Source organism: Pinus tabuliformis, chromosome 4_1 (genome assembly GCF_031772625.1).
Source record: "Pinus tabuliformis cultivar Carrire ecotype Pingquan chromosome 4_1, CPIR1, whole genome shotgun sequence".
Classification (NCBI taxonomy): domain Eukaryota; kingdom Viridiplantae; phylum Streptophyta; class Pinopsida; order Pinales; family Pinaceae; genus Pinus; species Pinus tabuliformis.
Genome location: NC_142303.1, coordinates 199,689,042 through 199,705,199, shown reverse-complemented (window position 1 = coordinate 199,705,199; position 16,158 = coordinate 199,689,042). Strand labels below are relative to the sequence as shown.

The 16,158-nt window shown below is 41.8% G+C and overlaps 1 pseudogene; it reads left to right on the top strand.

Moving 5' to 3' along the window:
* The first annotated feature begins 321 nt into the window (after positions 1-321).
* On the top strand, positions 322-1,444 carry LOC149174909 (protein MAEA homolog pseudogene; annotated as a pseudogene).
* The last annotated feature ends 14,714 nt before the right edge of the window (positions 1,445-16,158 follow it).

Below are 16,158 nucleotides of genomic sequence, written 5' to 3'. Positions count from 1 at the left end.
ATTTAATAATCAAATCAACAATGCCTTCTGCTCCTTCATCTATTACTCGTATACGACAAGCTTTGAATCTTTCCAAGATCAGTCTACTTCAAACAAAGATGACGAATCTAAAATAAATCAAAATCCAGTTTTTCATGTAGCAGAGGCTGCCTTGAATGAGCAACCAAAAATCTCCAAGTGTGTTGGATGAATTTAGAGAGGGGTCGCGTGGGAAAGAGAATTCTTCTGGAAAAGTGATGCTGGAGAATTGATGTTGCAGGTCCAGATCTTGATCAAATATTCATAGCCTCATATACCCTTAGCAGGCTATCAAGATTCAAGATGGAAAATGAAGCATTAGAAAATGGAAATGCAGTATCCTCAATTGTTGCTCCTAATCCTCTAGCACGTTTAAATGATCATCTGGCAGAGTCATTAAGGCTTGAGCATCAATTAATGAGAGTGCCATTTGAACATCTAAAGAAATTAATGAGGACTAGCAATCGAACTATTGAGAAAGAGATGAATGCTGTAATGTCAGGTGTTACAGAAGCAGCACAGAGGGACATGTCAAAAAAGAGGTTGTTCAACATCTGAATTCTCTTGTTTCACGACTTTAGGGCTTGAAAAGAAAGCTAGATGAGAGCAACAAGAGTGAGAAGTTGCAAGTTCAAAGGTGTCGTGCCAGGTTGGACCATTTGAGTGTGCTTTGGGCAGAAAATCAGCAGGAATGGAACAACATACGAGGATACTTGTTGACTATATTCTACGCTTCTCCTATTATGACATTGCTATGAAACTTGTCGAGGATAGTGCCATACAGGATCTTGTAGATATTAATGTGTTTATGGATGCAAAGAAGGTCGTAGAATGCTTGCAAAATAGGGACTGTGCTCCTGCACTAGCTTGGTGCGCTGAAAATAAATCTAAGCTGAAGAAGGTTAAGAGCAAGTTAGAGTTCCAGCTCAGGCTGCAAGAGTTTATTGAGCTTGTTCGAGTTGACCATAGCATGGATGCAACTGCATATGCTCGGAAGCATCTTGCACCATGGGGTTCCACCAATATGAAAGAGCTTCAGCATGTGATGGCTACTCTTGCTTTCAGAAGCAATACTGATTGTGCAACATACAAGGTATTATTTGACGCAAAGCAATGGGATAATTTGATCCAGCAATTCAAGGAGGAGTTCTGCAAACTATATGGAATGATTGTTGAACCACTGCTGAATATTTACCTACAAGCTGGGTTATCTGCTCTTAAGACTCAATTTTGCTACGAGGAAAATTGTACAAAATAAGACCCACTGTCACAGGAAAGCTTCAGGAATCTGGCTTCAGATTTACCTTTCTCAAAGCATATCCATTCTAAGCTTGTGTGCTACATTTCAAAAGAACTAATGGATGAAGATAATCCACCTTTGGTTTTACCAAATGGTTATGTCTACAGCACTAAGTGCATACTATAAATCTTCCAGCCTTTCAGGAAATGAGTAGCAGAACTGCATACAGCACATAGCTTCAATGCAAAGAAAGGAGATGATGTTGAATCGCATTTTGGGATATGACTTTCTTGCAATAAAGACATTGGCAAACCGCGGCATGATTGTAGGTGTTGGTCGTCGAATAGGTGTTGGGAAAGAATCAGATTTTTTCGAGGTTGCCACAGAAGATGGTAGAACATTGGCAATGAAATTGCACAGATTGGGTCGGACATCGTTTAGAGCTGTTAAATCTAAGCGTGACTATTTGGGACATCGAAACAGCTATAATTGGCTCTACCTTTCAAGACTTGCCGCTCTTAAAGAATTTTCCTTTATGAAGGCCCTTGAAGAACACAGTTTTCCAGTTCCTAATGCAGTATAATGTAATCGACATTGTGTTCTGATGTCTCTTGTTCCAGGGTCCAAGTTAAGCAGCTACAACATCCAAAACAAACATTTAATATTATAATTGGCCTAATTGTTCGACTGGCAGAACACGGTCTCATCCACTGTGATTTCAATGAGTTCAATATTATGATTGATGACGAGGAAAATGTAACAATGATTGACTTTCCACAAATGGTTTCTGTCTCTCATCGCAATGCGCAAATGTATTTTGATAGAGATGTAGATTGTATATTCAAGTTATTTGAAAAGAGGTTTGTCACCTCTGCTGCTGAGGGGCCATGCTTAAATCAGATGCCATTGATGATAAGGACTGAATAAATGACTGGAGCTTGCGGGTCAGTTAATTGCTTTGCTCTTTAAGGATTTGTTCAAACGTATGAACTCAGAAATCAAAAGGCAGGTTGAGGCTACATATTCAAAGCGGGTATAATTGTTTGGAGATGAATCCAAACGATTCACAGCAGAAAATGAGGAGCGATTGCCTATGTTTATTTTTAGCAAAGGGAGTGACACCTGTAATGCCACCTATTCACCAGATTCAATAGATTTCAGTGGAAAGAGCGCTATTCTCTCTTCAGGAAGCGCTGATTGTTTTTTTTAGTTTATTTTATTAATAATGATAAAAACAAATGCCGGGTCTTGGGGTCGATTGGTTTTCCCCCAGCTATGTTTTGTTTCATATATTAAAAGAAAAAATCCATTTGGTGGTAGGAGAGAGGGGAGAGTTTTTGAGTGCTGAGAGTGCTGGAGAACATAGCTTTCAATGTATAGTTTTTGGCAGGGATTTTTAATGAAAATTTCACAGCTCTGATTTCTGAGATCCCTGTGGCATGATGATTTAGCATTAGTTTTTCCCTTGTTTCATATGTAATCTGTTATGTTTCATTTCACTACATGATCATTTCTAACTGAACAAATGAAGTGTTTAGGTAAGAATTCATGCCTGCCATGCTCTGCCTATAAGTTTGTTCATGTTTAAATGTTTTCTACTGTTTAAGAGGATTCAAAGTTATTGTTTTCCCTCCTTAGCTCCTCACCAGTCTTGCCATCCCGTTTAAAACTAGATTTGATGCTAAATGTTTTGCCTACCTTGCCTCATTCGAATAACCTCTGTTGTTCATTATATTTCTCTGTTTCAAGCTGTGATTTTTCCCATGCAGCCCAGAAAAACCCCGTTATTTAATTAAAAACCCAAAACAACCTTTTGAATCAGTTTACTAGCCTAATATCAGTGTTACCTTGTTGGTCATCTCATCCCATTGAAGATCTGCCGAGATTGACCGGAGAGAGCCTTCTCCTGCCACGTAGGGCTAGCTACGAGGCTAAATGGTTTGATGTTGCCTTGAGGTTTACCTTTCTCAGACTGAGGTGAAATCTCAAGCGCTAACATACTGGTGACCATACTGGGGAGAACAAACTTGTTTGTGGATTGATGTGTTTGTTTCGTAAGTCTTAGACGGAGCCTGAAGTTACACCAGGTAGCCTTCGAAAACGCTCTTGTTTTACATCGGCGTTAGTAGATAAACGTTGCTTCAGTCAATCTCCGTGAGCTTGTGAATACAGCACTTCATTTGCATTTCACCCTAGTACATGTATCAAGTTCAGATCTGATGGTTGATGGTGGACACCGATCAGACACTTGAAAGGCTGAAATCATTCACTGGCGACTCCAACTCGATCCAGACATTCCAACGCATGCTGATCTGTTCATGCAATGGTAGGGTATGTGGCAGACCCTGCACTTTGTGAAGCTCTAAACGGAGTTAGAGAGTGGTTAGTAGATATTGAAATTAATGAAGAATTTTTCAGTATTTTACTTCAATGTTTGAAATCTCTGAAGCTTCATCTTGAAAGCAAAACTAGATTTTGTGAGTTAGTTGTTGAAAGAGTTGAAAATGAGATTCAGTATCTCGATGAACAGATTCAGTCATATGATTTCCAAGACCCTAAAAAGTTCTTGGATATCCTTCCTTCTTCGTAAAAAGCAATAACAGGCTTGCCTATAGATGTTTACATTGACAGTGTGCAGCTGGAAGTATGTGTTGCAGAGTTGGGGCAGCCAACAGAGTCTGGCTTCCGTGATCCTATTGCGGCATACATGGACACATTTTTCAGTTTGATTGATAGATCAGCTGTATTTTCCGTGACCAGGGTCAGTACGTGCATGAAGGGCTGCCAGCAACTGCATCTGTGACTTCGTGGCAGCATTCTCAAGCAGCTTCATTGTCAGGTTTACTTGAATGGTTAATATGGAATTTTAGCATTACCTGATCTATTGTTTGTACAGCAGATTAGAATAGGTTGTGTAAATAAATAATCAGCCATAAGGGCAGCATCTTGTTTTAGTTTGCTTGAAGATTGTTTCAGTTCAGTTTCAGTGTGAAAATTAAGTCAAGAGTTGTGTTGATGATGACTCCATTGCCCAATGGGAGGAGGCACTGTCTGCTCTCCCAAAGTTCTGCGGTTCTTGGCACCTCCACGGAGCGGCAGCTACCATCCCAAGTGGAGCCGATGTTAGACTCCGTCTCATGTCAGAGATTGATTCTTCTTCAAAACCCTGTTTTGAAGAAGAAATCATTAATTTGTTGTTTTAGATTATGTAATTTATCTCCAGCTTTTCAAAAGGGAGCGGCTTCCTCAGCTCCTATCTCTGCAAAAGTACAAACACAAAACAAAGCATCATCAGCAATCCAAGTCTGGCAATTTAATAATCAAATCAAAAATGCCTTCTGCTCCTTCATCCATTACTCGTATACGACAAGCTTTGAATCTTTCCAAGATCAGTCTACTTCAAACAAAGATGACGAATCTAAAATAAATCAAATCCAGTTTTTCATGTAGCAGAGGCTACCTTGAATGAGCAACCAAAAATCTCCAAGTGTGTTGGATGAAGTTAGAGAGGGGTCGCGTGGGAAAGAGAATTCTTCTGGAAAAGTGATGCTGGAGAATTGATGTTGCAGGTCCAGATCTTGATCAAATATTCATAGCCTCATATACCCTTGGCGGGCTATCAAGATTCAAGATGGAAAATGAAGCATTAGCAAATGGCAATGCAGTATCCTCAATTGTTGCTCCTAATCCTCCAGCACGTTTAAATGATCATCTAGCAGAGTCATTAAGGCTTGAGCATCAACTAATGAGAGTGTCATTTGAACATCTAAAGAAATTAATGAGGACTAGTGTTACACTAAAAAATGTCACCATGGCTATTTACAGTCAGTATGGCTCAATCAACAGTCATACTACCCTTTTGAGCAAGTCTTAGGCCTCTGCTATTCATGTCAAAATCCAAGAAAGAGAGAAAGTCCTTGTAAAATATGTTTATCTCTAGGTACGCAGGTTCTCTCAAGCCTTGTCTGCGGGCACGCACCTTTTGTTCACAAGGTCTGCGTCCAAGGACGCTCTGTATCTTAAGGGGCAGGTGCGTCCCTCTGAAAAGGTTAAAATGCGCAAGTTTCATCTTCAAAAACTTACTTGTGGTCACTTCTAGAGCTTTCTAGAAGGTTCTTGGATGAATATTGAGCGCCTCCAGATGGTTCATGCACTCCTATCAAAGAGGAACTTATCCCATCAATAAGGGAGTGATCCCATCCAAAGAGGGGACTATCCCATTGATGGTGGACCTGATTAACTTCCTCTTGAGCACTATAAAAAGAGGCATTGAGCCAGAAGGAAGAAGGTTGAAAGCTATAGATTTCTAAGGGTAAATGCTGCAGGAATTAGGACTCCCATTTAGAAGCTTGTGAGGAGAGATTGTCATCTTTACTTGTTCTACTTGGAAGTGGGTGAGCTTTGTCAAAGTAGAGGAAGACTCTTGTGGACCCTGGAAGGAGCTTGCACAACACCAAGGCTCAGGTTGTAATGGTTCCTTTTGATTACCTTTAATGCAAATTGGTCCATTCTTCTCAATAGCTTATTGTTAATGGGTTATTTCATGTACTCCTTGGTCTATATGTTGAATATGCTTTGTTTTATGTTATAATCAGGTGCTATTTAATTGTTTGAACTGTTGGTGATTGCAGGTTTTGGAGAACGGGAGGAGCTCATCCGGATCAACAAAGCTTGGACTTCTACAATAGCGTTTGGACAGAGGTAAGAACGAAACACCTTGATTTCTCATATCATAATGTATGTTTAGAGAAGGATAGCTCCAGTTTGTTTTGTTTGTCATTAGAATGTCTTAGACTTCTAGGAAGGTCAGCTGTTTCCATTAATGAAAAGAGTCCTTTCTTTTGTTTGAACTTTGCTTTGAGAAAATTGATTTCTTTTTCTGGTTTTGGCTCTGTGATCTTGTCTCTGGGTGGGTTAGCTTAGGATTAGTTTGATTTTTGGTTTTCTTGAGTTTTTCAGTAGGACGCACCCTCTGAGTGCTGCACAGTGCGTCCCTGGACGCACTTTTGCTGTGTGCACAGAGCGGGCCCGCACCTGTGCTAACGGGTTGCCTGCGTCCCCTGCCAAAATTTAAGAAAATTCCATTTTTTGCCTTTTTTGCTCTTAGATTTTGTTTTTTCTTAGTTTTTTCTGCCCAGATTCATCAGTCCCTTGTCCAGAATCTTCACCTGAACTGGTTTCATTAGTATTAAGTGTTTTAGTGGATTTCGTCGAAGTGTAAGCCCTAGGGTTTGATTTTGAGTAGGTCTTGTAGTGACTTTAGCGGTAGGAATTGTCAAAGCCTTAGATCTCTCTGGTTTTGTCAACTTTCTAAGAAGTCCGACCTGTTCTAAAAGCCTACCTATAGAAGTAACTTACCATCAAGTTGTCTTTTGGGCCATTTTCGAAGTACTTGTTATTTAAGTCTTGAATTCCATTTTACGAAAAGAACAAAAAGATTTGAATTTTGTTTTGGCTAGTCTTTTGATTCTGCATTAGCTAGCCCTTGATTTGTTTTTGATCAAGTAAAACATCCTAGAATCGCCTTTATGAGCTTTTGCCTTGTTAGGTTTACTTAGAGTAATCTCTTTTTTGGTTTGCTTGTGAGTTAAAATTTCATAGTTTTATAGCTTTTGAGATTGTTTTTGTTAAAGGTAGGTTTACATGCTTTATTGAAAATAGAAAATACAAAAATATCTCCTTTGAATAGTTTTGTTTCAAGTAGCTTTAAAAGTTTTTGAAAGAAAAAGAGTTTTTCGTGCAAGTAAAGAGTGGTTATGTTTGTATGCTCGAAAAGAAAAAAGAGAATTGTTTCTTTGATTGTCTTTTCTAAAGAAGTTGTTTTCTCTAAAAATTGCATTCTCTCAACTCTTTTAGTTAAAGATTTTCATTGAAAAAGCAAAAGTAGTCTAGATCATCTTAGGTGCATCTTTATAGTGGTTGGAGTCGAGTCTATACACCATCGGTTTCACTTCCATCACCTTGTGACTTTAAAGAACAACCTTAAAAGTAACGCTTAAAGTAAAATTGAACTAGTAACTTTTATTTTCTAGGGCTCTAAAGCACCAACATAGCTTAGGCTAGTGTCTTGGAATAGGTGAGTACTTAACTCTCCAAGGCAGTAAAACAAACAAGTAGTCGATCTTGTGATAGAATCAAATCCAATTGTTACATTTACACTCTGGGAAAGCTCCTCTTAAAGGAGAAGCACGAGCTCGTGTCCGAACCAGTGAGGGGATCATTCCCCCCTCGTTGGGAACGACGCCAGGCAGTACGTATTACAAATGGTAAACCTCGGATTAACCATTGTCGAGGAGCCAGGGGTCACTTATCGTTAAACCTTGGATTACTGTCAAGGAGCCGGTAAGGGGATTGAGCTTGCTACTCTGCCCTTGCGTGCTGTCGGAGTTTAGACTGTTCCCCCAGGTGTACTTGTGGCCGTTGGTAACCTTAGTGACCATAATCTCTAGGATTCTACCCAAGGTGACGGTGGAGGGAAGGTCCCACTGTACCTGGAGCAGACGTCGGCTATACTCACTTGGATTTTCTGGGGGGTTCACTTCACTTCGAGACGGTTAAAGTGGAGGAACTTGGTCCAGTCTATTCATTAAGCAGGTTGTCGGCGTAACTGTTCCACCCGCCATTTCTGTACTGAATCCTGCGAGGTTGGACCTAATCACCAACTAGCGCTTTTGGTCCGGAAGATACTGTTTGAGTTTGGTTTGACGCTCTAGATTCTTTAGGCGTGTGATTCAATTTGTTTGGTTCTTTAGAGGCTTTAGGTGATTTGATTTGAAATTTTATTTTGTTTTCGTGTGTAGTAGTTAAAAGTTTTAGCTGTGGCGGAATTACCGAGACAGTCCCGTAGAATTCGGGGCAAGTCTCCTGAGATTGTTACCGGAGTAGATTTGTTAAGAAAACTCCGTAAATCGCGGGGTGAATCTCCTGAAGACATTCCGGGTCAGTACGAAGGGTTAAAGGTCCTTGTAACTCCTCCTAGTGACAGTAGAGTAGGTTCACCTGAAGAAGGAGAATCTTCCTTGTTAGTCCATCCAGATTACCAAAGTTTAGAAACAGGTTACAATCCCGAAACTGTTACAGTTTCTGAGCTTGCTGGTAGTTTTTCATCTGCCAGTGAAACAGGCGAAGAACCTGAAATATCCGAACCTGTTACTCCGACTCCTAGTGTTCCTGATTCACCGAGAATAGAAAGAATTATCACCGAAAATCTTCCTGTTGGTTTAATTGCAATAGAAGAACTTGTTCCAGAGGAAGAAATAGGCGTCTTTGATCCTGAAGATCAAATTACCCTTGATCTAAGGGAGCGTGAATCCATCTTTTACAGTCCTCCTAGAAGTACTACTTGGTACCTCTCATTAGCCAATTATTTCGACAACTTTGGTTTTTCCACACCTCGAACTCCTTTTCCACCTAGAGGAATTCATACTCCTGTAAATATATCTGGTCAGTCATCTGTGTTTACACAAAGTCCTGAATCTTTTTTACATGGCGGTCCTTCTGTTCCTACTGGGTATCAATCTCTTTCTGGTACCTTTGCGGGAGCATCTCCTCAACCCATTGATCATGGGTTATTAGTTGGAAATAGTGGTAATGTACCATTGAGTGTAGGAGACATTTACATGATGTCAGGTTCAGTTCCCGTTACCCAACCTCAAGGTGGCCAATTACCGCCTGGGGGGCAACCTTCGTTAATGCCTGGGGGGCAACCTCAAGGTACTTCATTCGTGTCTGGGGGGCAACCTCAAGGTCAGTACGCTCCTATGGGGCAATACATACCTCAAGGTCAACCCCAGCCTCAATATGTACCCCAAAGTCAACCTCAGTATCAATATCAACCTCAAGGATGGCAACCTCAAGGATGGCAACCCCAAGGGTATCAACCCCAAGGGTATCAACCTCAAGGATACCAACCTCAAGGTCAAGGTCAACCCCAGTACCCGTATTTACCTCAAGGTTATCAACCTCCGGGTCAATACTCTGGTCAAAGTTATCAACCACCTCAAGGGCAATCATATGGGACTGCACCTTACAATTATCAACCCTATCCTCAATCCGGCTATGGATCTCAGTATCCTCAACCTGTTATGGGTCAATACCCTGGAATGTTAGTGTGGGATCCGTCACAGGGTCAACAGATGTTGCAACCAAGTATACAGTCGGTACCTGAAGCAGGACAACCTGTAGTTCCTGGTCCACCCCAGCAACCGCAACCTGTCCAGTCAAGTGTTCAGACCCCTGTAACTTCGGTAGTTACTCAGCCGCCAGTTGCACCTGGTACTCCATCTCAAACGGCTGCAGCAACTACCGCCACATCTACCATACTTACTTCTGGAGTATCGGCAGCTCCGGTTTCTACTGTCCCTGTAACCACTCCTCAGGCATCTGTACCGTTGTCTGGATCTACGATTCAAACCACAGTCCAGATGCCTGTAGGCCAACCTGGTATAAGTACGGTTGTTACTACTCAACCTCAATTTGTTCAACCTCCGTACCAGGGACAGTATCAACCTGGGCAAGCTGCCCAACAACCGGTTTACCAGTATCAACCGTATCCTGGGTACACTTATCAACAACCTCAGCAACCCCAGTACGGTCCGGTTAATCCTGGTTTTCCAGGAGGATATAATATCCCAAATGCGACTCCTGTTCCTAGTTATCCTGGATATCCTCCTCCTGGGGCCGGTATTGTGACCCAGAGTTTTAGAGATCCTAACCGGCAGTTACCGTTTATCGCAACTTTGGATTTACCAGACTTGACGCGCCTAACGAACGATCCAATTCAATATCTTCCGTTCTGGCCGTCAATGCCAAATAAGTTGCCCAGCGATATACCCAAGTTCGAAGGTAAGTCTGGAGAGGATCCGTCCAATCACGTGATGACTTACCACCTCTGGTGTGCTTCAAATTCCATCTCGGATGATTCGATCCGTTTACGTCTTTTTCAGCGTACGCTCATTGGTCTCGCGGCCAAGTGGTACATTGAGTTACCACGGGCCTATTTTTACAATTTTAGCCAGTTAGCTACCTCGTTCTTAACTCATTTTCAGTTACCAGTCAGATACGATAACAGTACAGAGTTATTAACTTCACTAAAACAATCGACCTCCACGTATATTTCAGATCACATCCATGAGTGGAGACGTCGAAGAAGACTAGTGAAAGTTTTTATCCCGGACCAAATCTTAGCTGAATGGTTTGTTAAATCACTATTACCAAGAATTACTGAAGATGTAGCTAAGGCCGGAGTAGTTACTGAGGAGCAAGTCATTGCTCAGGCACAATACCTTGACTTAGTTTACACGCAGTCGGGTACATTACACGAGAAGATTCCGGATCTTCCAAAGTCGAACCAAATCGCTGCTGCTCCTTCGGGATCTCATGCCGCTGATGGTATGATTGGTATCGTGACTACAAAGAGCAAGAAGAAGTCTTCCAAGGCTTCAACTACTCCTATTATCACTTTGCCCGATTCCCCGACAGGAGAGTCTTCTCCTGAACTTACCGCCGATATTCACGCTGTAGAGTCATCTACGGCCAAATCAAAAAACGGTGGGAAGAAGAAAGGAAAGAAGAAGGCTAAAGAGGACAAGGCTCCAAAGGAGAAAACTGAAAAGTCGGAAACCAATGACGAAAAGCGCAAACCTCGATATCCTTGTCTCATTTGTGAAGAGGATCATTTTACGAGAGACTGCCCTCATCGGGCCGAGGTAGTGAAAATAGTCAAAGGTTCTCCCACTCCTGCTGTGTTAAAAAATCCCTTTCCGGAGCAGGAAAATAAGATGATAGGTTCTTCCTCGAATGCCAATGAAGAACCCATTTTGATGATGTCTCATGTGAGGATTGCGACTCGATCGCAAGATTATGGTAGTAAGAATCCTGTTGATGGCAAAGAAGCAGAATCTTCTCACTCTAACCCATCAACCTCAGCTCCTGGTTCCGATCCACTACAGATCGAGAAACCTAACCCAGACTTAGTAATTAAACCGCCCGCCAAGGGTGTACTTCGAAGGTCTGCTTTCAATCCACATGCGAGAGCGGCCTAGAATTACAACATTGTTGAGGACTTAGCTGTTTCACCCTCAGCAATGTCGGCGTTAGAAGTGCTGCAATCATGTCCAGCACAACGAAAATTGCTTTTGTCGGCTATAGGAGCTGTTGACGTTCAGGATCCGAATCTAATGATCTTCGATTTAGAAAATAGTACGCCACGACTCCCCCATCAAATGGCTTTCCAAATTCCAGTGATAGTCAAAAACAGGCCTATTCATCGCAATGTGATTGATGAGGGAGCTTCTACGTGTATTATGTCCATTCAATGTTGGAGATCCCTTGGTTCTCCTTCGTTGAACCAATCCCCCACCATCCTTAAGGCCTTTGATGGCCGTGGGTTCCGTCCGTTTGGTATTCTACAGGAATTGCCTATAGGGATAGAAGGTAAAACCGTTAGTCTGGATGTGGAAGTGGTTGATGCCCCTCTAGACTACAACCTTCTTTTGGGTCGAAGTTGGTCATATGCTATGACAGCGGTCGTTTCATCGGTCTTCAGAGTAATTAAATTCCCACACAACGGTAAGATCGTGACAATTGATCAGCTGACATACTTTTCATCCGACCCAGCCTCTTCAGAGAGTATCCAGCATGTCGGTAAGACGACAATCCCTTATAAAGACGTTGGTGTAGGTTTAGTTAAGGATTCCGGTTTACTGGGAACTTTTCCTCTCCCTCCACTCAGCGTAGAACCTTCGTTTGCAACAATTCATATGATCACGTCAGAAAACATTATTTATGATGATCCTTGGTATGTTCCATCTGACTCTGAGTTAGACTCGTTCGGTGATGTTATGCCGTTGAGTCCGTATGAAATTGCTTATGAAGCTCTTATGTCTTTTACCGACTTTCATTCAACCAAAGTCGACCAAATGAATGTGGTCAGTGAAGAATCACTTTTCACCTCAAACTTAGAACGGATGATGTTTCCCGAAGTCGTGTCATCTGACGAACAACTTCGCGAAATCCTAAGTGTAGACAATCTACCATGGGAGGATCTCCATCACAGATCTTCGTTTTTACCTAAGGATGATGCATTTGAAAATGATTTTTCATCTATCTTTACCGCTGAATATGTCAAAGACGCTCAGGATCCAACGAAACATTCTGATTCAGAGCTGAATTTAGGGAATATTTCTCGTACTATTCCCATTGATATTTCAGTAAAACCCGGAATTGAGGAGAACATTCATATAGGTGCCTCATGTACAGAAGAAGAAATCCAAACTTACAAGGCCCTATTCCAAGAATTCCGCGATGTGTTTGCATGGTCTTACGAGGAAATGCCGGGAATCGATCCTGCCATTGTTGTTCATGAAATCAAAACCTACCCGGATGCTAAACCCATTCGGCAACGGTTGCGTCAGATTCACCCTCGAAAAGCGGCTGCGATTAAAGCAGAAGTCGAAAAGCTGTTGAAAGCAGGTTTCATTTATCGATCCCGTTAACGGATTGGGTATCGAATATTGTTCCCGTCAATAAGAAACAAGGAACAATAAGAATCTGTATCGACTATAGGGATATCAATCGAGCTTGTCCAAAAGACAACTATCCTATGCTTTATATCGATCAAATTATTGATGATTGTGCCGGAAGTGAAATGTTTTCCTTCATGGATGGTTTTTCGGGCTATAATCAAATCAATATTCTACCTGCCGACCAACCAAAAACGGCATTCATTTGTCCATGGGGGACATTTGCTTATTGCAAATTACCTTTTGGGCTCAAGAATGTCGGGGCCACTTTTCAACGGGCGATGTCTTACGCATTTCACGACATCAAGCACATTGTGCAACCGTATCTCGATGACTTGCCTGCTCATTCTTTACGACGAGCTGATCACCTTGACCACCTACGAGCAATCTTTATGAGCTGTAGGCATTATCGAATTCGGTTGAATCCCCACAAGTGTGTTTTCTGTATAGAAACAGGTTGATTGCTGGGATTTGTTGTTTCAAAAGCCAGCATTCGCGTCGATCCCTCGAAAGTCGAAGCAATCATCAAATTGCCTCCTCCTTCGAGTCTGCGCCAACTCCAAAGTTTGCAAGGGAAAGCGAACTTTTTACGTCGATTCATCCCAAACTACGCCGAGGTCACTAAAGGTTTTACACGGTTGTTGAAACAGAACGTTCAATTCTCTTGGGACGAGATTGCCCAACAATCTTTTGATGCACTTAAACACGCGTTGACCCATGCACCGTTATTGCATCCTCCCAACTACAACCAGGACTACTTCTTATACCTCGCAGCTTCACATTCCACCATTGGGATGGTGTTAGTTCAAGAAGATGAATTCGGAGCTGAACATGTGATATATTATCTTAGTCAAACCTTAAATCCCACTGAGTTAAAATATTCACATGTGGAGAAATTGGCCCTGGCAGCCGTTCAAGCTGTCCAGCGTTTTCGTCACTACATTCTTCTCCGTAAAACTACAGTCATTTCGGATTGCAACCCTATGATTTACATTTTGACAAGACAATTGCTAGGGGGCAAGTACTCTAAATGGATAGTTATCCTGCAAGAGTTCGACTTGGAGTTCGAGAAGTCCAAGTCTAAGAAATCTTTAGTTTTTGCGGAATTGATGTGTGATTTCCCGCGTACTGACACAGAGACTGTGGCAGAAGAGTCCATTGCGGACGAATCTTTGTTTCTTATCAGTACTTTAGATCCTTGGTTCGGGGATATAATCATCTATCTCCAAACCCAAACCTTTCGGCCTGAAGCTTCCAAAGAGGAACGGCGGAAAATTAGGTTTCAATCCCAGCAATATAAAATTATTGGAGATATACTTTATCGCCGGGGGGCAGACTTAGTTTTTCGACGTTGTCTAACTCATGAAGAGGCTGAGAGAGTTTTGAATGATTGTCACTCTGGAGCATGTGGCGGTCATATGTCTGGGTATGCCACAACTCAGAAGGTGTTGCGCGCTGGTTACTTCTGGCCATCTATGTTTAAAGATTGTATCATTGCAGTCCGGAAGTGCCACAACTGCCAAGTGTTTGATCGAAAGATGCGCGCACCACCTGCTCCTCTCCACCCTATAATTGCCGTTGGTCCATTCGCCAAATGGGGTATCGACTTTATTACTTGTAAACCTCACTCGGCCGGGGGGCATGCGTATATCATCCTCGCGGTTGATTATTTCACTAAATGGGCCGAGGCGATGCCTACATTCGACGCAAGCGGCAAAACAGCTGCAGTTTTCATATTCAATCATATAATAACTAGGTTTGGTGTCCCACAAGCAATTATTACTGACCATGGAAGCCATTTTCGAAACACCATGATGACTGAACTTACAAGCCAGCTTGGTTTGCGCTATGACAGCTCTACTCCTTATTATCCGCAAGCCAACGGTTTGGTTGAGTCTATCAACAAAGTTCTGGTTATCATGATCCGACGAACCATTGGTATTCATCGGTCGAATTGGCATAACATGTTATTTTCGGCACTATGGGCATACCGAACCTCAGTGAAAAACTCAACAGGGTTCACTCCTTTCCAGCTAGTTTATGGCTTAGAAGCAGTGTTACCCATTGAATGTGAAATCCCATCACTTCAAATGGCTGTCGAATTACTTCCAGCTACTTCCGAAGAGGAGAAACGTTTATTGTACTTAGCTAAATTAGATGAGACTCGACGTGACGCTACATTGGCAATAGAGACTCACGCGAAGCGAATGAAAGATCAGTATGATAGAAATGTGACCCCTCGAAATTTTTCAGAAGGAGACCTAGTGCTTTTATACGATCAAGCTAACGATAAGCTAGGTGCTGGAAAATTCGTTCCTATGTGGCATGGACCCTATATTGTAAAGCGAAAGCTAGCAAAAGGGGCTTATGAGCTAGTAGATTTTGATGGGGACTCTTTGGATAAACCCATAAATGGGCTTTATCTAAAGAGGTATTATGCTTAAATGGTGGGTATGGAGATTTTTAGTTAGGTTAGGTTTTCTTTCTAGCTAGTTTGATTGTTAGTTAGTCAGTGTGCTTAGTTTAGTGAGTGTGTTTCGTCATTATTATGGCTTATCTTGGTTTTGCTCTTGATATTGTAGATGTCGACGCCCCTCCAAACATACATTGGATTCGCTGATGGTGCTTGTCGTAATACACGGAATATCTCTTCCGCAGCTTGGGTTATCTATTCACCCTCTGACGAGTTAGTTTCTATGCATGGGGTAAGCCTCTGTCAAACAACGAATAACAATGCAGAATACAGTGCAGTGGTTGAATTATTATCCGAATCTATTTCATTTGGAATTCGACGTTTGATAGTGAGGTTAGATTCTGAACTTGTTGTATTACAGCTTAATAGAGTTTATGCCATTAGAAATCCTGTGTTATTAAGGTTGTTTTTGAGAATGCGTCTCTTGGAACGTGAATTTGATTACATTGAATATCAGCATATTCCAAGGTCCTTGAATACATTAGCAGATGCAATTGCTTCTCGAGTGTTGGATAGACATTTACGATAATCATGCAAGTAAATTTAAAAAACATTTCGTCATACATGTTAAACAAGATAAGCCGGTAATAATGATATATATATAGATAGGAGTGTGTCAAAAAATATACATCGTCTTCGATCATAGGTTGAAAAACACCTTATGATCGGCAAAATGATAAGTACAAAAAGTCAAAATGTCACATGTGTCCACAAGTGACTAGCTAATCACTGGTGGTGCTCCCTGTACGACACCACTGCACGAGCTACCTTGCGCAAAAATCTCCTCAACGGTCCAGGGACCGCGACTACGTAGCGCTGTAGTCTGATAGGAATGTCATCCATAGATGTCTCTGGTATATCTGCCGTCAGACGCTGTAGATCATGCTCCAACTCAGTCAGTACCT